This window comes from Aethalodelphis obliquidens, unplaced genomic scaffold, assembly GCF_003676395.1.
Source record: "Aethalodelphis obliquidens isolate GAN/ISIS:26980383/991018 unplaced genomic scaffold, ASM367639v1 scaffold2, whole genome shotgun sequence".
Lineage (NCBI taxonomy): Eukaryota > Metazoa > Chordata > Mammalia > Artiodactyla > Delphinidae > Aethalodelphis > Aethalodelphis obliquidens.
In genome coordinates, this window is record NW_020837946.1 from 28,576,780 (window position 1) to 28,599,539 (window position 22,760).

The window sequence follows — 22,760 nt, forward strand, 5'->3', positions numbered from 1 at the left end:
TTGTGGCACTCAGGCTCAGCAGCTGTGGTGCACGGGCCCAGTTGCTCCGCGGCATGTGGGATCCTCCCAGACCAGGGCTCGAACCCGTGTCCCCCCGCGCTGTCAGGCGGACTCCCAACCACTGCGCCACCCGGGAGGTCCCCTAACTAATTTTAAATTGTCTGACACAGGAGTTGCCAAAGTACAGTCTGCTTGCTACCTATTTATGGAAATAAAGTTTTATCGGAACACAGTCACGCTCATTCATTTAAGGCTCTTACATGCTTATTGTCTATGGCTACTCTTTTGTTACAATATCAGAGTTGAGTAGTTGCCACACATAATAGGCACTCACTGTATATTAGTTGCCTATTCTTTTTTGTTTTTTACGTTGGTTCTTACTCTTAAATAAGTGCTCCTCATTGGTCACTCTCTGATCATCGTCTTCCTCCCTGGAAACGGATTGACTACGATTGACTACACTGCCTTTGAACTGTTATTTCCTGGAGAGTTTCAACTTTACTTTGGGGACTTCTACATCTTTGTAATAATAGGAAATTCATCTGGAGTAGGTAGGGGTTGACAGTCCTAGAAAACAGGAGAGAATAGAAGCATTGCAGCTCCCTGCTTCTGAGTGGGCTCAATGAGGAGACACCTCAGATGCTGGTTCAGGCTCATGTCTCTATTTTTTTTTGCCAAGGTTTCTATAATTTGATTTTTAGTATTGAAATCTTCAAACAACCACAGGTTGTTATTTGTTTATCTTTAGCAGAGGCATATGGTGTAAGGGGCAAGTCTAAATATTTTTTTTCTCTAAATTTCAATATCACTAAAAAAAAAAGTCCGTTCTCCATTATTTTGTGAGAACAACATAGTAACAGGAGGTGTGCTTTGGGAGTTCAGAAAATCTGGGCTCAAGTCCACATTCATCTTCATTTTATTATGTTGGGCAAGTCTCCTAATTTCTGAGTATCAGTTGCTTCATAAAGAAAATAGGCATAATAATTGTTTCACTGCATGGTTTTGAAGCATAAAAGATAATGCAAGTAGAAAGCTTTGTAAACTACAGAGCCATCTATAAATGTGACATTAAGTGTAACAGGGTCTGTTCCAGGGTATTTGATCACTTTCCTTTGGTTTATATTTTTACATTTGTATCAAACTCACAGTTTTAATTACTGGTATTTTACACCTATGTTCTGATATCCGACAAGATTGATCCCTAAGAATATATTTTGCTAACTTTTCCTCTTTAGAGTTTTGGGCCCTTGTTATAAGACAAGCACCAAGCTTGGCAATTAGTCCACACTAATTCTAATGACTTCCCAGAAAAGTCCTGTTGTATTTTTGGATAGAATTATTTTAATAAGTTTGAGAAGCCTTGACATCTTTATGTTGAATTTTTCCACCTAATAAAAATGTAATTCTTCCTATTAATTATTAAAATTGCATCTGTCAATCAAGGTTTTAAAAGTTTTAATACATTTCTCATTGAGTTGGTAGGTCTTTTATATTTGTTGCTCTTTGAATAGCTTTTCTTTTCCATTATATGGTCTATTTGGTTATTGTCAGTATATAGGAGTACTATTGCTTTTTAGGTAGTTATCTTATTCCAAGCCACTTTATAACTCTTTATTAATTAAGAAAGCTTTTAGCTAATTCATTTGGTTTTTCCAGATATGTGCTTATGTGATTTTCAAGTACTTTAGTATCTTAGTTCACAAAATTGATTCTTTTTGTCTCATGACTTATTGCCTTAGCCAGAGAATCTAAAGTGATAATAATATTAAAGGACATCTTTGTGTTTGTTTCTGATTTTGAATATTTCCAATGTTTACAAATTAAATGTGCTCTTTATTTATTTTGAGCCAAGAGCACCTTTATCACATTTATGGGGCATCCTAATTCTATTTGAATGTTTACTTCATAATTAGGGGAATGTGTTGATTTTATCAAATGTGGTGTCTATGAAATGATCACATAGGTTAATTATTGTTGAATCAGTGAATACTCAGTGGATTCTTTTTTTCCTTGGAAATCAGTCTCTGTGATCAGGTGACTGGCTCTGCTAACAAGGACAAATGTGCAAATGGTGCCTTTATGAGTCTGAACATATCAGGACCAAACTCAATACACAAGAAAGTGGGCCAATGCAGAAGCACGTGTTATGGGAGAGAATCCCCCTGAGTTTCTCTCCTTGGGCACATTCTCTAAAGTTGGTAGCTTTGGACAGTTTTTAAAGATAACGACAGCTGACAGCACAGTTGTTAACACTATGAAGAGAACACATTAGAAGGGGCACCATGGAATACAGTGGAGAAGTTGAGGACATGCCATGTCAATACATGATGCTTTGGCATGTTAAGTACTTTGCGTTAAAGGCGCTTGAAAAACAGCAGAGGCAATAAGGGCACTCAGGTACCAGGAGAAAGAAACATTCTCATCAGCAGGGATGGGGAGTTGAAGCTGAGAAAAATTTGTACAACGGACCTTGTCAGAGTAGTTCATCCTCCTTTAGTTCACCCCTTATGTTTTAGCTACTTTCCCTAGACTGCTACTCTTTGTTCAACCTAGTATTGACGCACATAGGTCTAGTCCCTTCTTTGGGTCTTCATTTTTCTTGTGAGGATCCCCATTTCCATGTAAATAAAATGTGTATACTCTTCTCCTGTTAATCTATCTTTTCTCAGTCCCAGCTGGAGATCACAGGAGGCTAGAGGAAATTTTACTTTCCCTACAATGGGAATGAAAATCAGCGGCCTGCTCATGAAATGTGAAGTTCAAAGGGTGTCCAAGATGGTGCCTTTGTGTGTGTGCCTCTCTTTCCAGCCAAAGGTGCAGGCCCCGCTCCCTCAGCCAAGCCAGCAGGTCCCTCAATTGCATCCCCCTAACCCCTGCGCTAGCTCATACTTGGCCAGCTCAGGCCTCTGGGCTTAAGACTGAGAGTAGAATTTCAATGCCATGAGCCTTGCATTTTAAATGCCAAGCCTAAAAATATCCTCCAAAACGTAGACAAAGGAACTACTAACATCAGTGTCTATACCAGGTCCTTGCTGGCACTCTGGCCGCTTGTATGACCTTTCAACACAGCGTTTGAAAAAATGATCAGCGCTTTCCTCTTCCCCTGGCAGCTCAGAATAGCTCTGTTTCCTTTCCTATAAACAAGTCATATCTCTGGGAATTTCTAAAGCCGAATATTGTCTGCTTAGAAGTCGTGACTCACACTCTTTCCTGGCAGTCCTGACAAATTCATGAACGCCTCTTGAGGAAAGGATCCCAGACAATAAGAGTGGTCACAGAAAGCCTCAGATTCCTTTATGTCAAACCCAGGAAGCTGAGCGACAACGGAAAATACCAGCAAGAATCCCTGGCCACGGCATCCCCCTCTTCTTGGCTGAACTGTCAGAGCAGGAAGGGGAAACCCGCCTAGAAACTTGTCCCAGTCTGGCTTTAGGTCATCACCCAGCCAGCCCCCTCTGTTTGGGAATTTACCTAGCTCAGCTTCCTCTTGATTCTGATTCGGTAAAAGTTCTCTGAGGGGTGACTCCCCGGGGAAATTACCAGGAGGTCACACACCCCGGGTGGTGGGGCTACCTAACTACTTTTAGCAGGAACTCTGTGGCCAAAAAAAAAAAAATCTTTCTGCACATTCTCTTCCCAATACTTTCTCCCCTCCTCCACTCCTGGTCCTGTCTCTCCATTTTTGTGTCCCTCCTTAGTGCCACATCTTTTTCCTCAGGCTTGTTAAATTGTCAAGAAACAAAGGGAAAAAAATGCTTATTTGGCTTCTCCCTCTCAACAGCATAAAAGTCGCTGTGTGTTAGTGTGTGTGTGCGCACGCGCATCTGTGTGTGTGACACGTATGTAAACGATAACGCAAGGACCTTTGTTGAAGAGGCTGCATGAGAAAAACTGAAAAAGCTCTGGATACACAGGGCATTGTTGTAGTTCCACCCATTTCCTGGTTTCATACTAGTGAAGGGACAAAGGATTGATCTGCTTATGGCCCAGCAAATGCCCTGTGGTGGAAGGTTTAATCCCAGCTGGCCCACAGTGTGTCCTGAAATCAGTCTCACTATAACCAGAACATTGAAACTCTGAAGTGTCCATAACTATGTGATCTGTGAGACAATAATGCTCACCATACGTAAAATGTGACGTAAGTGTCCAGTATGGTGGTAAGTACTTCACATGTATTTTCTCAATTGCTACAACCTAATAGTTTTTAGTATTTCACAGATAAAGAAGCAGTACTGGAGAGGTTTAATTAGTCATTCAAGATTTTTTGAAAAACTCATGGCAAGGCTGAAACTTAGGCCCATATCTATTGGAAACCAGAGTCTGGTTCTTAGTCAATGTGCCAGAGAGATACCCTGAGAGACTAAGATGGGATGGGAAAGGAGAGAGAGACAGAAAGAGAGAAAAAGAGAAGACAAACATGTGTGTGTGTGTGTGTGATACTGTGATTTATAATAAGAAATATATATTTGTTCTTCATCCCAGTTTCTTGCACAGAGCTCCTAAAACCCTTAGAATTTTCTAATCAATGAGAATGATAAAGGTGCCTTTTGTTATATTAGTGAGGTGACTTTTGAACCACACCTAAGGATGGGGGCTGGTTGCCAGTGGAATCAACTGTGTGATCAGAGGGTTAGAACTTTCAGTCCCCCCACCCCCTACTCCCCACCTCCACGGAGGCGAGAGGGACTAGAGATTGAGTTCAACCACCAGTGGCTAACGATTTAATCAATCATGTCTGTATAACAAGGGGTAGTCGGGGTGAACCCATGGAGATTCAGGGAGGGTGGTGGCTGGGAGAAGGCGTGGGGGCTCCGCACCCTTTCCCCATATCTTGCCCTCTGCATCTCTTCCATCTGGCTGTTCCTGCGTTATATCCTTTTATAATAAACTGATAATCTAAGTAAGTAAATTGTTCCTCTGAGCTCTGTGAGCCACTCTAACAGATTCATCAGACCCAAGGAGGAGGTTATTGGAACCTCCAATATAGAGCATGTCAGTCAGAAGCACAGGTGACAACTTGGACTTCTGATTGGTGTCTGAAGTTGGGGGGGTGGGCGGCAGACTTGTAGGACTGAGCCGTTAACCTGTGAGATGTGACACTGTCTCCCAGTACATAGGGTCAGAGTTGAGTTGAATTGTAGGATGACCAGCTGGTGTCAGAGAATTACTGATTGGTGTGGGAAAAACCTCCACACATTGGAATTGGTGACAAGAATTATAGTGACTGTTACACTAATATGATTTACTAATTTCATTTCTTCCTCAATTCTTTAGGGTGAACAGCTTATCCAGGACCTTTGTTATCCCATCTGGAGAGAGTAATTAAGACCTCAGACACCCTCCATAGTTGAAGAAACATGGTTTCCAGGGGCATCCATTCAAATGAAAAATCTAGACAACCCCCTCCTACTCCCACTTTCTCAGAAGCAAAATAGAGACCTGGGGACCTCGTCTGTACTATAGCCACTGCCTGGGTGTTAGCATCTGTTGCTGTCTCTCAAGGGTCCTTCCTTGGCTCCCCTCCCCCAGATGTTCTTATTGTTATTTTAAAGTCCTAAATTTGGCTTGACCCAGGCTGGGGAAAGTTATCTTTCTTTTTCACTTCTCCTTCAGGTGAAAAACGAGGCTGACATATTTATGGATTTTTGTTACTTCTTTAATAAATGGCTCCCTGGGATGCGATTCTAGGAAAATGGCCCTTTAAGGAATAATGTCTCAGAAGGTGGTGACTGAGCAGAATTAGCCATTGTGGGAAGAGGCACTCCACACTAGGCATTTCCAGGAGACTGGCGGTGGTCAGAAATGCTCCTATTGATTCTGTCCACAGAAGTGTACACGTGTCGGTAAAATGCCTTTCACAGACATTTATAGGACTTTAGGATGAAGAGAGAGATGCTTTTCCTCTCCGCTGTCGTTTCAGATGGAAGAAGTAGGGCTGAGACATGCCAGAGAACTTGTCATACTTCTTCAAGAATCTGAAATACTTTTCTGAAGAACAATTCCCTCCAGTCTCTTCAATGACACTCTCTTTCTCTTGAGGGAACAGGAAATAATGACTCTGAGTATTTCATAGGGTGCTGGAAGAAGAAGGAGTCTTCCTGATGTAGTTGTATAATTTCCTCATTTTTAAAGGTGAGGAAACTGAGGCCCAGGGCAGTAAAGGAAGTCACCCTTGATCTCACAGTGAGTTTGCATGTGTGAGTCAGGCCAAAGCTCAGTTTCCCTTTTTGGTGCCCTATAATTACCTGGGAACAATCTCAAGAAAACATGTTCCAAACCCTGGAACCCAAGGCCTCAGGCCTTCCTTTCCCTTTTTTTGCTCGTTGCTCACCTGTGCTTTGTTCAGTCATGGCCCTGATGTAGCCAGTTCACCAGGCAGCCCATGGACTCCTCAGAGACCATTAGTCTTGGGCTCTTCCGTCAAGGGCCCTGATTCATTTCTAGCCATGATTGCATCAGGGTGCACATGTGTCTCTGTGTGAGAGATGTGCGTATTTCTCCAGTCACATGTGAGAGTTTGCCTCAGCTACCCACCCCCATCACACTCTATCAGCTATGGCTAAAGAATAAGGCCAAGAAGGAGGCAGCCACTTGGGATTTCATGCAGACTAGAGGTCTGGTCCTCTTAAAGATTATAAATGCTGCCACAGGAAACATTAAGAATTAAAATCACGATTTTATTGGGCGTTTCCTTTGTGATCCTTACTAGCATTTTGAGTCAGTGAATAAAGTGAGGCTGGCGTTTTGATTGGCTTCTTGCAAAAGTGGTTGGGCAGGTACTCAGCCTTTTTGGGGAAGTGTATGGACATCTTCAGATAAAAGGTTTTATATGAGGGAAAGGTTATTGCTATTATTTTGAACTTTCAGAGTGGTTTCGTTTTTGCATATTTATGATATTAATATAGCTTTAATAGAAGGCTTAATGTGCAAGTTGCTAAGCACATTGCCCAATGGAAAAAAAATAATGATACAACTGCTGCAATGATAAGGCAGTTTTCACCTACACTTTAATTATCTCTTTCTTAAGTAGAAAGACTTGATGAAATCTTAAAAGTATGCTGGAAAAGTTTCTAGAATGAAATAGTTTAATTTTAAGATTTATGTTTTAGGTAAAGACTAAATAGTATTCTCTCCATTTGAAAAAACAAAAAAAGGTGAAAGTTAAAAGTTTCGTAATTGTGTGATATCTGTTACTATCAGAGAAATTGGATGTTGAAATGGACAAGCAAGACTGAAAACTGACGTGGATATATTCTTAAAAACTGTGTGAAAGAGGCAGGGGGTGTGGGGTTCTTTAGTGAAATAAATCTGACGTTGACCTAAACCTATTTTAGCACTAGGCTTTGGTGTAGACTATGCATTACTTGAGTAGGAAAGTCTGGGCACAATTCTTTCTTAAATAGTTGAAACTGTGGCTTTGGGCTTGTAGATCATGTTTTATTAATTTTCAAGAAACTGGATGCTGTCCACTGTGTCTGTGGATGGAAATTTTATTGCAGAAACTGTTTACTGTTATGTAAGTCTGTTTCATACAACCACGTGAGTTGGCTCTGCTACATATTTACAATCTCTAGCTTTTGCTGGGTCCTCACTGCACCCATAATCCTATGCCTCCTTTCCCCAAGAAAATATCTAAATTTTTCACTGTTCTCATTCTGAGCAACCCGGCTCATGACTTTACCTCTTAATTCACAGAAAATGTACATCCGTTGCAGCAAGAACTCTCTCAACTTCTTTCTTCTGTCATGTAGAAACAGTGACATGCACACCTCTCCTTCCCTCCCAAGTCCCCCTTTGTTCCGACCTAGCCCCTCTACGTGAGTTCTGGGTTGCAGTCACTTCCACCCCCCATCTTCTCAGGGAGCTCAATTAATCACTCTTCCCTCTACTAGGTGCTTTCAATCACTCTTTTTCTATTGGTTTCTTGTTCTCAGCACATAAGTATGCTCAATTTTTCCCCATCTTAAAAAATGTATATACGACTTTCCCTTGACCCAGGGTGTCCTAGCTATCGTAAGTCTCCTTTCCATATACCGTCATAAGAGGAGCTTATACTTATTCTTTCTACTTCCTTATGTTTCATTTATTACTTAGCTAGGCCCAGGTTTACTTCCATCCCCACCGCTCCCCATGAAATGCTCTCACCAAGATCGTTTAGCATCTCCTAAACTCCAAATCCAGTAGACCTTTTGTTAGGCCTCTGATTATTTGGCTTTCTGTGGTAGCTGCTTAGGGTAAAATCTTCCACGTGATCTTTGACTCTCTCAGATCCCACATCTGATCCAACAGCTCTACTTTCAAAATCTATCTAGAATTCAACTACTTCTCACCATCCCATTGCCACCTGGTCCAAGTTAGGATCACTTTTTGCCTGCATTATTGCAATGGTTTCTTAACTGGTCTCCTAGCTCCTGCCCTCACCCTCCACACCCTGTTATCCTGCAGCCAAAGAGTTTAAATGCTTAAACTAGGCTATGCTGTTTCTCTCCTCCTCACTCTCCGATGACTGCCATCTAGCTCTGGGTAACGAAGTTCTCAGTAGAAGCCGCAAGGCCCCACAGGGTCCTCCCCCTATTCCTGTCTGTTTCCATCTCCTACCACTGCTCTTGCCTCCCAGAGCTAGGACTAGCATGAAGCTCTCAGAAAGCGCCTGGGGTGCAAAACTGAACAAGGACCCCACTCTCAGGGTCTTGAAACATTATTGACAACTTCTTAAAATCCCTCTTCTTAAAACTCTTCTTTCCTTGCTTATGTTGCCCAGTTTTCCTTCGATTTCTTCCACTTTCTCCTTAATTCCACCCCACTCCCATCAAAGCAGCATGGTATAGTCATGGGATGGTCAGGTTTTTGCTGTGCAAATATGGAGTTAGAGTGCTTGAGTTCAGTTTCTAGAGCCATGTGACAATAGACAGTTACACTTTCTAAGCCTAAGTTTCCTCATTCGGAAAAATTAAATAATAATGTCTACCCTGCAGTGTTGTTGTCTGATTAAGTAAGTCATGTAGACATTTAGCATGATGCCTGGCATAAAGCCAGTGCTCAATAAATATTCATTATTATAATAATAACAACTGATATTATTACTTCTGTTTGCATCCCCTTAACCCCCCTGTCCTCTCTGGTAAACCAACTGAGTTTTTCCAGAACTGCTGCAAAATAATTCCTGATACAAATCAAGCGATTTTGTTTCTAAAGGCAAAGAAGAAAATGACATAGTTCACATTTCCTTTCTTGCAGGAAAAATGTTACGGGTCATACTTCTGCTAAGAAGCTTGAAGAACAAAGTTAATTAAAACATTCCTAGAAAGAAAGAGGAACAGAACATTACCAAAATTCCCCTATCAAATCACATGTTGAAGTTATACAATGCCAAGGACATACAAGATGGAAGAGAAATTATAATCACATGTGTGGAGACCAGCAGAGATTTTTACCTGATATACCAGTGGGCTGAATCTTGGCATATGAATGGTATATACATACATAGGTGAAGTGTTTGATGACTTTAAGTTACATTTTTCTAAAACTCCAGGCTACTGGGAGAGAATTTGTTTAGCTAACAATGATTTTTGTAAGTCATCCTATGAGACGCAGCATTAGGATTTATACTGTTGGAGCACTAGCTATGGGCTCAGCAAGGAACTAGATGTGTTCCTTTTGCCTGGGATAGTCTGTCTTCAGATTCTCTCTCTCTCTTTTTTTTTTTTACGGTACGCGGGCCTCTCACTGTTGTGGCCTCTCCCGTTGCGGAGCACAGGCTCCGGACGCGCAGGCTCAGCGGCCATGGCTCACGGGCCCAGCCGCTCCGCGGCATGTGGGATCCTCCCGGACCGGGGCACAAACCCGTGTCCCCTGCATCGGCAGGCAGACTCTCAACCACTGTGCCACCAGGGAAGCCCCAGATTCTCTCCTGACTGTCTCCTTCTTGCCACTTAGGTGCCAGCGCCTTAATCTCCAAGAGTCAGAACCCCTCACAGTCCTTCTCCATCTCATTATCCTGTTGTATTTTTGACTGACAGCCAGCAGTCAGAGAAGGGAGTGCTTCCTTTCTGCTTCCTTTCTACTCTTACTTCCCCATATTTCTAAACTTGCTTTCTGACTCAAGTGTTGAAGTTCAAGGCAGGACTTAGTAAGTTCAATGTTTTCTCTTTCTCTTCTGGACACTTCCCTGAGTTCTTTGGAGATACTGCTTGTGGTCTTGTAACCTGGAGTTCCCTTAACATAAGTGAATGTATTTCTATTGTGGCAGTGTATGGGAACCCTCAACGTGGCCTCATTGCCTAGCTACAACAACGAAAAAATCCCAAGCCAGTCTCCTTTTCCTGCTCTCTCAACACATTTTCAGACAAGCTTTGGAAGGCTGCCTTGCTGCCCTCAGATAGCCTCATTATATAAGTGATGAACCTTTTCATACCCCTTTGGTGTGGTGTCATTGGTCTTGACATTGGAACCAAATTTTGGGTAAGGGAGTCCCTCTTGCAAGGGACCACAAAAACTGGTGCAGCAGGCTGGGTGACCACATTATTTATTTTGCTTGATATTAGTATAGCCATTCTTATAGCTCTCTTACGGTTTCTGTTTGCATAATATATCTTTTTCCATCCTTTTACTTTCAATTTATTTGTTTCTTTTGATATAAAGTATGTCTCCTATAAGTAGCAGAAAGTTGGATCTTGTTTTTGTTCTTTATATCCAATCTGATAATCTCTTCCTTTTGATTAGATTGTTTAGTTCATTCACATTTAACGTTACCATTGATATAGTTGGACTTACGTCTGACATTCTGATTTTTTGGTTCTCTGTGTCTCATGTCTTTTTGCTTGTTGTTTTTCTTCTATGTCTCCTTTACTACTTTCTTTTTTTTAAAAATGGACTTTAGTTTTTAGAATACTTACAGATTTATAGAAAAATTTAGAAGATAGAAGAGTTCCTATATATGCCACCCCTAATTTTCCCTATTATTAACTTCTTACATTAGTATGGTACATTTGCCACAATTAAAGAATCAGTATTGATATATTAATTAAATTCCATAGTTCATTCAGATTGTCTTAGTTTTTAAAAAATTGTAATTATATATATATATATAGCTTAAAAGTTACCATTTTAACCATTTAAAAATGTACAGTTCAGTGGCATTTAGTACTTTCACATTGTTGTGCACCCATTACCACCATCCATCTTTTCATCTTCCCACACCGAATCTCTGTACTTATTAAACACCAACTCCCCAGCCTCCACTCTGCTCAGCCTCTGATAACCACCATTCTGTTTTCTATTGCTATGAATTTGACTAACTAGCTACCTCATGTAAGGGGAATCATACAATATTTGTCCTTTTGTGTCTGGCTTATTTCACTTAGCGTCATGTCTTCAAAGTTCATCAATGCCAAAATTTCCTTCCTTTATAAGACTGAATAATATTCCATTGTATGTACATACCACAGTGTGTTTATTCATCTATTGATGACCAGTTAGATTGTTTCTACATTTTAGCTATTGGGAGTAGTGCTGCTATAAACATGGGTACACAAATATCTGTTTGAATCTCTGCTTTTGATTCTTTTGGGTACGTATCTCAGATTTCCTTAGTTTTCACTTAATTTTTTTTCCTTCTATGATCCCATCCATGATACAACATTATATTTGGTTTTTGTATCTCCTTAGGTTCCTCTTGGCAGTGACAGCTCTCAGATTTTCCTTATTTTTGATGATCTTGATAGTTTTGAAGAACACTGGTCAAGCATATTGTAGGATGCTCCTCTACTGGAATTTGTCTAGAGTGTTTCTCATGATTAAACTGGCATTGTAGGGTATGGAGAAGAGAACCATAGAGGTCAAGTGCCATATTCATTACATCATACTAAGGATACATACTATCAGCGTGACTTATCATTGTTGATAACTGACCTTGATCATTTGGCTGAGATAATGTTTCTCAGATTTCTCCACCACCCCTATTACTCTCACCCACCCCTATTGTCCATACTGACTCTTTGGAAGGAAGTTACTGTGAGCAGTCTACACTTAAGGAGTGTGGAGTTATGGTTCCCTCATTAAGGATGGAATATCTACATAAATTATTTGAAATTCTCCTGCCAGGAGATTTTTCTCTTCTCTCCATTTATTTATTTATTCAATCATTTTCTATGTCAGTGTGGACACATGGATATTAATTTTATACTGTGGGCTATAATCCAATGTTATTTTATTTATTTATTTTGCTCAAATGGTTCCAGCCTTGGCCGTTGCAAGGTCTTTCAGTTGGCTCCTATATCCCTTTGGCATATCTCTATTAACGTAGGGTTTTAATTAATTTATTTTTTAGCATTTCCTTATTTTCTGTCATTACAAGATGCTCCGGGTTCATCTTGTATATTTCTTGCCCCTGTCTTAGAATCAGTGATTTCTCTAAGAAAATCCTGTTTCTCTAATAAAGAGAATGGTATTAGAAACCAAAATCTGCATGCTAGGTGTGCCCGTTACTACTGTTTTGCGTGTCTCACAATTTTTTTGAAACTGGACAATTTGGTAGTATAACAACTCTAGATACTGATTCCCTCCCTTACTCCCCAGGAGTGGTGGTGGTGGTTGTTGGCTTTATCAGTTGTTTATTTATTTAGTGACTTGGCCGAACTAATCCTGTGACATCTATTTCCCGCCTAGTGTGCAGCCCCTGTTACCAATGCTTACATTTTTCCCCTTTGTTTTTGTCTTTTAGCCTGGCTACCTGAGGATCATCCCTGGGTCTGTGTTGGCATAAGCCACTTATTGGTCAAAGGTTGTACTTAGCCCCCTCAGCCAGTTAGATTTTTGCTCTCTCTATTTTTTTTATTGCAGTATAATTGCTTTACAATGGTGTGTTAGTTTCTGCTGTACAGTGCAGTGAATCAGCTGTATGTATACATATATCCCCTCCCTCTTGGACCTCCCTCCACCCCAAGCCCACCCATCTAGGTCATCACAGAGCACCGAGCTGAGCTCCCTGTGCTATCCAGCAGGTTCCCACTAGCTATCGATTTTATACATGGTGGTGTATTTATGTCCAACCTAATCTCCCAATTCATCCCACCCTCCCCTTCCCCACTGTGTCCACACGTCTGTTCTCTACAATCTGCGTTTCTGTTCCTGCCCTGCAGATACGTTCATCTGTACCATTTTCTGTGTATGGCCTCGAGGTTGCTATTACAGTTCAGGGAATTTGTGTTTATTGCCCCACGTTCAGCCAAGGGCTTGTAGCTCGGAGGTTCTTTCTCTGATTGTTCCCAAGAGGGCTCAGCCTTGGGCATGCCCATAATCTGCCAGGTCGTCAGGAGTGAGTGTAATTTCAGTTTTAAACCTAGGAGTCACCCTGGATCAGAATACCTATTGTTCACGGTTTGGTCAAGGGTGGTGTTTAAGCCCCTTGTGCCAGCAAGCCTTCCATCCTGGGATGACTGATCCCAGGAGGGCTTTTCCTGGCTGCTCTTTTCCCAGTTCTCTCTGTTAAACTTCTGGCTGCACTGCTGTTTTGCTTGTCTCCTGGAGCTATCATTCTCCTCTTAATTACTGTCTACCAAGATCTCCAGTGTTTTCAAAAACACCCTTACGTATGGAGCTCTCTACTCTCCGTTCCAAACAGTCAGCCCCCTCAGGCAGAGCTTCAGAACTCTTCATCCTTTGGGTCTGCCTCACCCCCTGGGTAGAACCCCCATGCCACCGCACCAGAGCTATACTCCAGTTCTATAAGAGGGCACTGCTTGGGAGGGCCAGTGCCAGCCCCTGGCCTTCTCAGCTTGCCCTTCCCCAAAGGGAACCTCTATGACGGAGCTGGGCAAGGGTGATCAGGGCCCCTGTACTTTTAGTGGGCTACAACTGGTGCAGGGCTTGGGAAGGGAGCTGCATCCCCTAGATCATTCCTCCTAGGAACAGAGCTTCTGTAACACTAGGTTGGGGTGGAGTGGGGGAATGAGAAATATTACTGGCAACATGCCACTCTTGGGGCGAAATCATAGCCCAGACTGTGCACTTCAGGAAGGGGAGGGCTCTGTCTTCCTAGCTGCGTATGCCCAGGGTATGGGAGTTAAAGGAGCAGGTCATGGCTGACATGCCATGGATGCCTGTTGTTCTTATGAAATTTAGTAGATTATCTTGAATGAATATTCCTCCTTTTGCTCTATGCCCTTAAGATAATTTCCAGGGACTTTTAAGTGATTTTACTTTAATTTTTGTAATTTTCTCCAGTTAAATTGTTGTTATGCTAAGGAGAGTCCACTGGAAGTCCCATCCACCCAACTTTTATATTCTTTTACACCAACCATTATGTTCCCTACCATGAATACGAGAGACAGTCTTCCACTATGTTGATGTTGCTGCTGCCACGAATTGCTCGGTGGGGAGGTGGGGTTTGAGAATCGATGAGAATGTGACAACTATAGGAGAGCTAAGGAAAGAACTGTCCCTACCATCAGTGGGGAAGGAAACAGGTTTTATTTTTTATCAGTGGCTTCTGATTGTAATTCAGGTTGATGATCATCATCCTGGCCCTCTTACTACGTTCCTTTCAGCCTTCTGGGGGTCCTGATATAGCCATCTGATGCTTCCTCAGGCATCTGAACTAATATCAGCATCAAGGAGCATCTGTTCACTGTGAGGAGAGAAAATGTGCATTAATTGCAGCAGGAGGAATTTGGGCTAAATGTGAGGAGATCGTCCCTGATCAAAAGCATTAGCCTGAGAGGTCTTTTCAAGTGTAAATCAGATCATGCCGCTCTCCTGCTTCAAGCCCTCCAACGGCTGCCCAATGAAATTAGAATAAAGTCCAATCTCTTAACCAAAACCTACACTTCATTTCACTCTCTGTCATTCACCATGCTCCAGTAACTCAGGCTTTCTTTCTGTCCTTCAAGTCCACCAGGCTTGCTCCTGTCCTAGGACCACTGCGTTCACTGGTTCCTCCGCCTGGAATCCCCTTGCTCAGATCTCCACATGGGTAACTGTGATCAACCATCTTAATGCCAAGGTCACCTTCTCAGGAGGACTTTCTGGCCCACGATATCTAAGGTAGGTTCCCCTCACTCCCACTCTTCATTGTTCGCTCTTCATTATTAACCTGCTGCCTCTCTCCCACTAGAGTGTAACTTCCAGGCGGCAAGAATCTTGATGAATCTCGATTACGCTGTCTGCTCTCTTCTAAGTACTAGAAGTGCTTGCCATCCAGTGGGAATTTAATAAATCCAAAGAATAAATGGAAGAATGAAAACATGGATGGAATGAATAGCCATAGTTTTCTTTATAGGTTTTAAAGAAATGAATAAAATACTCTCTTGATGAGGTGTCTCAGAAGAGGGGCCTAGATAAGATTCAGTGGTGAGGTCTTGTAATGTGGGGATTCACTTTACTAGTAGAAGAGTGCTTTATAGAAAGTGGCAGACTGAAGTGTTTTCCAGGGAAATAAATCCTCCAAACAGGAACAATTCAACATATATTCAGTTATTCAGTTGTTCAGAACCTGGTTTTTCGTTCCACTTTGGCCCCTGAATGAAATAATTTCATGTGCATTTGTGCCCTGTTTTGTTATAACACCCAAGGGCAGGCGCAGTAAGAGTGATAGCACCACTGTTGACCTCATATACTTGTGATTGCAATAACTTTGAATATTATGACTCATGGAAGACACAGAAACCCCCAATAATGCTGCCTTTGCCAATTTAAACAAAGCCTGGCTCCTTTCTATTTCATCAATCAAATGAATGTCCCTTTCCTTACCCCAGTGATTAAACCAACTATTTTGTTCTAAGATGTATTTTCTTTATCAATTACTGTGCTGAGAAATTCTTTCATCTTGGATTTAGAAACTAATCTTCTTATGAGAAATGCAGAAAAATGACCCTGGTTTTAACAAGTCTAGGACTTTGAAATCTGCATTACGGAAGGGTATGGAAACATGATATTTGATCAGGGGAGGTAAGGGAGAATTGTATAGGCTCTGACTAATAAATAATGAACCAGATACATCTATACATGAACTATTGTGTACCTGATCTGTTTGCTCTTTAAACTCTTAGCAAAGATTACACATAAAGAATAATTATTACATATTTCCTTTGAAATGGTGACCAAGAGTACTGAGAAATTACACAGTGCACCGAACAGGGCATAGTGGCCAGATTTTAAGTGGCCTCCCCCCACAAATCCCCAGTTCCCGAAGTAGAGATGTGAATTCTCAAGTGCCCAAATTGTTAATAACTTCAGAAGTTCACACAAGAAAACCAATATTTCAAAAATTCTTTTATCATGATAATTTTCAAACATACAAAATTATTGAAAGAATAGTACAATTATTTACCCATATACCAACCACCTAGATTGCACAATTGTTAATATTTTACGAATCATTTGGATGTAATACTTTATATTTGAATACTTCAGTACTCATCTCCTAAAAAGAAGAACACCCTTCGGTATAGTCACATTTAGGACCATGAACAGTAATTCTCTAATATCATCTAATAGTTAAATTCAAATTTCCCCAATAGTCCCTGAAATATCTTTTATGTATGTTATTTTTCAAATGAGGATTCATTCAAAGTCATGCGTTGCATTTGGTGTTTCTGGTCTCTTAATCTGGAACTGATTCCACCCCTATTTTTTTTTTTTTTTTCCATGACATCAGTTATCTTGCACAGCTTCCCACATTTTGAATTTTTCTTATTGTTCTATTGTGGTGTTATTTAACTTTTTTCCCTCTATCTCCTATATGTCTTGTAAATTGGAAGTTAGGTCAAAGGCTTAGTTCAATTCAGGTTAAACATCTATGTCAAGGGTTCTTCAAAAGTGATCCATACTGCATCACAGCAGGAGGCATGTAAGGTTAGAATATTCTACTACTAATGACGCTAACTTTTAAAGTTCTTTAACTTCAGTGTTTCTATAAGAAAACAGTTTATATTTGGACAGTAGAGAGCTCCTTTGTGCTAAAATTAAGGTGATGTGCAGCTTACAAAACAGATACAAGCAACAGTTTGCAGGGATAGTCGAAAATGATGACTCATTATCCATTATTCCATCAGTGATGGGGGAGATACAACTGGATGTCAAAGGGACTTGAGAAACAGCTGAAGTCAGGCTACCTCTCCCCAGGAAGATGAGCAAATTCCCATGTGGCCTGGATCCTGGCAATAACTTCAGGGAAGTGGACTTGGGTGCCTGGGTGACACCGGGTAAAGGGCTTAGGAAGTTGGTGTCGCTCTTCCCCTAAATTTTAGGAAAATTTCCAGGGAAATAATTAAACAGCCCAAGTGGAATTTCTGGCCCTATTACTTGTACCGCTGTTATTTCAAGTGCAACGACTTTATCCATTTGATTTAAAAAACTGGTTCCTGCTTTAAAAAGCTTTGGGGCACTAGAACAGTAAAATTGTCCAATAAAATGCTGTTGAATCAATTGACAGTACCACATTTAGAAACACAGTGTATCACAGAGCAACATAAATGCCACGACCAGTGTGAGATTCCCTGTGGCTACACAGATTTTTAAAGACAGGCTTTACACTGGATTACACATGTGTAAACCTGGGTCTGGTTGAACCAATGAAGGCAGACGGCGTGATAGAAAAGCATGTCCTTCCCCTGATTTAGATGCACAAGGTGGGGAGCTAATAGCACCCTCAAATTACTATCAAAGCTAAACTTTATCTCTTGTTTACTGGGCCCTGGGCTAAGAGACTCACATTCTGTGCCTCATTTAATTGTCACAACAAATGTATAAAGTCACTTGTTTAATGAATAAGATATGTGTGTGCGTGCGCACGTGCATGCATCCTACTACGTGCAAGGAATTTCATTTTACTGGGCTCTGGAACAAAATCAAAATCCAAAACACACAGGGCTCCTCAATTCGGGCTGACCTCAGTTCGGGCTGACCCTAAATAGTAAGGGTCTTGGATTTGTAGATAAAACCTGATGAGGGGCTACATGTCAACAAGTTATGTAACTGCTAATGCAGGCATTTCAGGTTAGGAAATCTTTCCGTTCTGACCATTACATGGACTGTGTGCTAACAGGCATTTTGGAGGTCTGTTAAAACTGGTCACAGTGTAGGCAACATACTAGCATAAGAATGGGCTCAAGGAAGCTGATGTTGTAAGAAAGGAGTGATGGAGAGAGAATCAAGAGGCAAGAGGTTTACATGAAAAGTATCTCCCATATGGATTGATCATATTTGCTGTGTTTTCTTTCACTAATAGAAACTAAACATAATAAGAAAAAAAGCCCACTTTAACAGAACACATTTATGTTTCTATTTTGGGCAGAAGGATTTTTATGAGGAGATGTAGTGGCTTATTTCAGAGAGGGGTGTTTCAACAGTAACAGGGCAAACAGGAGAGACTTCTTTTCATTTGCACAGTTTGGTTGAAAGCTTATCAAACTTATACAAGTGCAGAGACTATGAGGTGAAAACACACTTGAATTTTTTTTTTTTTTTTTTGCGGTATGCGGGCCTCTCACTGTTGTGGCCTCTCCCGTTGCGGAGCACAGGCTCTGAACGCGCAGGCTCAGCGGCCATGGCTCACGGGCTCAGCCGCTCCGCGGCATGTGGGATCTTCCCGGACCGGGGCACGAACCCGTGTACCCCGCATCGGCAGGTGGACTCTCAACCACTGCGCCACCAGGGAAGCCCTGAATTTTTTTTTAAAAGACCGAGAAAACAACAGCATCTGTCATTGTTTGGGACTTTATAGTGTTCAAATCCCTTTCAGATACTATATCAGAAATACCTTATGTGTATCTTTTCATCCTCATTGGATTCTCTCATCCTCACTCACCCCATGGCCTGGACTCTCAGCTCCGTGTTCTAAACAGCTGCCCCTCCTGAAGCTGTGGGGCTGTAGGATTTCACCACTGTGGACAACTTGCCACAGGCTTGGGGACTCTGGCTCTTCCAGACACTTTCAGACTTGGGTGAAATATCGCACTAAAGGACATAGGAGTAGGCATCCTGGGTGATTTCAAGGGGTGGAGGGATGGGGCAATCTGGAAGTATTGGACAGTAAATTCTTCAGTGGGCAAATATTCGTCAGTGTTTCATCTTTCCTTGATGGGTTGCTTTGAGGTATAGTTTCTGCATAGATATCTTGCATGGTCCTGTGAATATGCCTGTCAAATGACTGGTTGTGACCCTTTGTGGCTTCACATGAAGCACTGGTCAATGTGGTAACTCATCATCTTTCCATTCCTTCCCATTCTTCTTGTCTCGTTTCCTTTTGCCTTCACTCTGGATGCCCTGGGATTGTACCTTCCAAATAAAGCACCAGTACTTAATCCCTGCCTCAGGCGCTGTATTTTAGGAAACTGGGTCTCATACACGTATTTGTTTCCAACTCCTTCCAATACTTTGAAGTACACAAGAATGTTAGTGTTAGTCATACTTTAAAGGTGAGAAAACCGAGGCTTGGAAAGTTTAAGTGATTAGTCTGAGATTACATTCATCTATTTGTTCATTAATTCACTCATTTATTTAACAGACATTTCTCAAGCACCTTCTGTGTGCTGATGGAGTCTGAGACAGACAAGATCTCTGCCTTCACGGAACTTAAATTGTAAGTTAGAGGAGACAGATGGCACGTAAGTACCATCAATATCTGCTGAATGAATGAATTAATGAACAGATGCAAGAGTCTTATCTTTCCCAGGTTAACTACTTAGATTTTAAAAAAACATATCAAATTTCAAATTATTTCCCCCAAAAAACCTTTTTTGGGGTGCTATTGTTTTATTGTTGTCCTGTACTTCTGCTTAATCTGCCCATCGAGTAATCCAGTATTTGTTGACTACCAAATGATTAGTAGGCTCCAGGTACTTTTAGGACAATATAGGCAAGAGGGGACAACAGGTACAAAGACAACAAAGTATAAACAAAGCCTGGGTGACTTCAGAAACAGAAAAGAGGCTGGTGTGTCTCGGAAGTAAAGGGGGAGAGGGAGAGAGGTGTGGGATGAGGTCAGAGAGATGAGCAATAACAAGAGCATACAGAGTTCTGAAGAAGGCTTATGATTTATAAGGACAGTGGGAAACCACAGGAAGGTTTTAAGTGATATGATTAACATGATTGCTAAGTGGTAATTCTCAGGCCTTCTGACTCCTGGACCTAAGGACTTCTTCTACACGAAGCAGGTGTCAGAGTTGGGACTAGAAGCTAAGCTCCGAGGCTCCCAATTTCTGACAGAGTGGAGCCAGCTTCATAACGGTAGCTCAGATAGGAGGCCCTCCGACAATGCCGCAACGTGACTCCAGTGGGACCCCTTCCCCTACAGCAGATGAAAAGACAGGCTCATGGAGTCACTGCCAGCCAAACAGGACTTGACCGTTCCATCTGTAGATTGGGAATGATATAACCTTTTATTCAATAGTGAGGTGGAGGGGCAGAGACCTTCAGGTCCTTGGGAGCAGGGAGCATGTGACCTTGGGCTGCTGAGAATCAGCTGTGGTTCAAATCAGTCTGAGTAATCCAGGCATCAGACCAGCAGTGCCTGTCCTATTCATTTAATAGGTGAAAATTATGATATTGCCTTGTCTGGTGTAAGAGAACTGGGTGGTTATGTTCAGTGACAAGAGAGGTGTCAGCATGGGTTTCACACTGTTTTGAACATCATCCAGTAAAGTCACAGGCAAGATGGGTAAGTGCGGCCTGATTAGTAAAGTTTTGTTTTGTTTTTGTTAGTTTTGTGTGCAAGGATGATGGATTTTCCTACACGGGGTGCCTTTGCAAGGGATTCTGTGATCCTCAATAGATGGGTGTGGGAATGAAAATGTAGGGGTCACTGTCCTGAAGAGGATTCAGGACTTATCCATAGGTTTGAAGTCTGGCTCTCCCTTTGCCTCCCAACTTCCATTTTCTTAAGAGAGAACTCCAGCCTGGGGACACAGCTCCCCTTTTCCCTGGGATGCTTCCCTCCAGGAATTGTGGATCAGGCAGTCCTCAAGCCTTCAGTAACTCACGAACCTTGGGCCTTTGCCCCACAAGTCCCCTGTGTGGACACCCCTTAATCCCCAGCCTATTCTCTCTTCTGGCTCTGCAGCTCTCAATTCAATAGTTTGCCTTGAGGCCAGCAGAGACTGTTCCTATTAAGCTGACCACTAATTGATATTTTGATGTTATTAATGTGTATTCATCTGCTCCCTTTCTTCTCCCAAAAGGAGCGAGGGAGACAAACATTTCAGAATAGAGATGAGGGGACTGATGGGGTGATCATGTAGGTTTGGGGGAAAGGGGAGAGGAAATTGAAAACATGGTGAGCTTGATGGAGCCAAGGAGGTAGAGCAGATGCCAAGGAAAGCTGGTAAACAACAGTGTTTGTGCATCGCAGAATCACACCTGCTCCAAGTCCACTGTCTCACCAGCCTGCCCCCGTCAGCCCGGCGCGTCTTAGCAATTCCCCAGCTGTCAGCTCCCTACCTGCCCGGCTCTGGCTGCTCGGCTCAGAGCTGCTCCCCTGGGCCTCTCTCTGGCTTGTCAGTGGGCTGCGTCAGCATCACGCCACACTGTCTCCCGTTGGCCCGGTGATCAACGCCTGACGGGCCGGCCCTCTCTCCCCTCTCAGCTAGGGCCAATGGGAGTCAGGGGAAGGTTTTGGTTACAAATGAAAATAAAATAAATAAGTCATACTCCTGCACTCCAGAGTCTGGGAGAAACATCTTCATGGCCTCGTAAATCTTCCTTTTTAAATTTGTCCTTCTCCTTCCAGATGCCCCTCCCAATCCCCTGCGCACACTTGGCGGCCCCTCACGGTGCAGGGAATGCGAAATGAGAGGCTTGGGCTTAGGCTAGATGTCAGTAGCCCCCCTCCCCTGCGAACCCCCAAAGGCATTTGTGCTGTGCGTGTGTGCGTGTGTGTGTGAAGAGAGGAACCAGCCAGCCAGGATCCAGGCCAGTGACAGCTTGTCCCCTCCTCTTCTGACCTTTGCAACAAGACACCCAGCCCCCTCCCAAATCCCCCCTCACCTGGCTAAATTACCCCCAAAGCTTGTGGTTTCTTTATTTCTTTCCATTACAGGGGGCTCTGATAATTAAATGCAATACTCTATTTTAAGATTCCTAGGAGTTTTTCTAACTAGATATTAGACATTTTATTAAAGCTCGTTGACTTTGAATGTTTTGCTTAAGACTTCGTCGTCTATTTAAAGACACATCTTAAGACAGGGGATGCTATTAATCTCATACACCTGAATGTGAATAACAGTGCCCAAAAGTTGGACCTCAGAGCGTCAGGAGAAAGAGCTAGAGGTCCTGAAGTCACCAGGTGGAGACGTGTGTGAGGCACCAAGGGGTGTAAGCTGGAAAAAGCCGTAGACCCCTTTGTGGTTTGCCGAGGGGTGCCCAGGTCACGTCATAAGGAGGATTAGATGGGGTGGTGGTAGGAGGGAAGCATGGTCACAGGGGCCAAAGGATTAGAAGGGAAGGAAAGCAAGAGGGTGGCTGCTTGGGCAACCAATACTCAGGGCAGGGGAGCCTTTCCCGCCCTCCCACCCCCGCAAAGGATCAGCTTTGTCTTAAAAAGTCTTTTTAGGGCTTCCCTGGTGGCGCAGTGGTTGAGAGTCCTCCTGCCGATGCAGGGGACATGGGTTCGTGCCCCGGTCCGGGAGGATCCCACGTGCCGCGGAGCGGCTAGGCCCCGTGAGCCATGGCCGCTGAGCCTGCGCGTCCGGAGCCTGTGCTCCGCAACGGGAGAGGCCACAACAGTGAGAGGCCCGCGTACCGCAAAAAAAAAAAAAAAAAAGAAA

At 42.5% G+C, this 22,760-nt stretch overlaps 1 long non-coding RNA gene across 1 annotated transcript in view; it reads left to right on the top strand.

Moving 5' to 3' along the window:
- LOC113629046 (uncharacterized) overlaps positions 1-22,760 on the top strand; it is a 301,835-nt gene that overhangs the window by 151,423 nt on the left and 127,652 nt on the right. Inside the window, exons 5-6 of the long non-coding RNA XR_003436346.1 lie at positions 14,889-15,042; positions 19,505-19,579. This is a non-coding gene — a long non-coding RNA (uncharacterized LOC113629046). The remainder of the gene's footprint in view (positions 1-14,888; positions 15,043-19,504; positions 19,580-22,760) is intronic.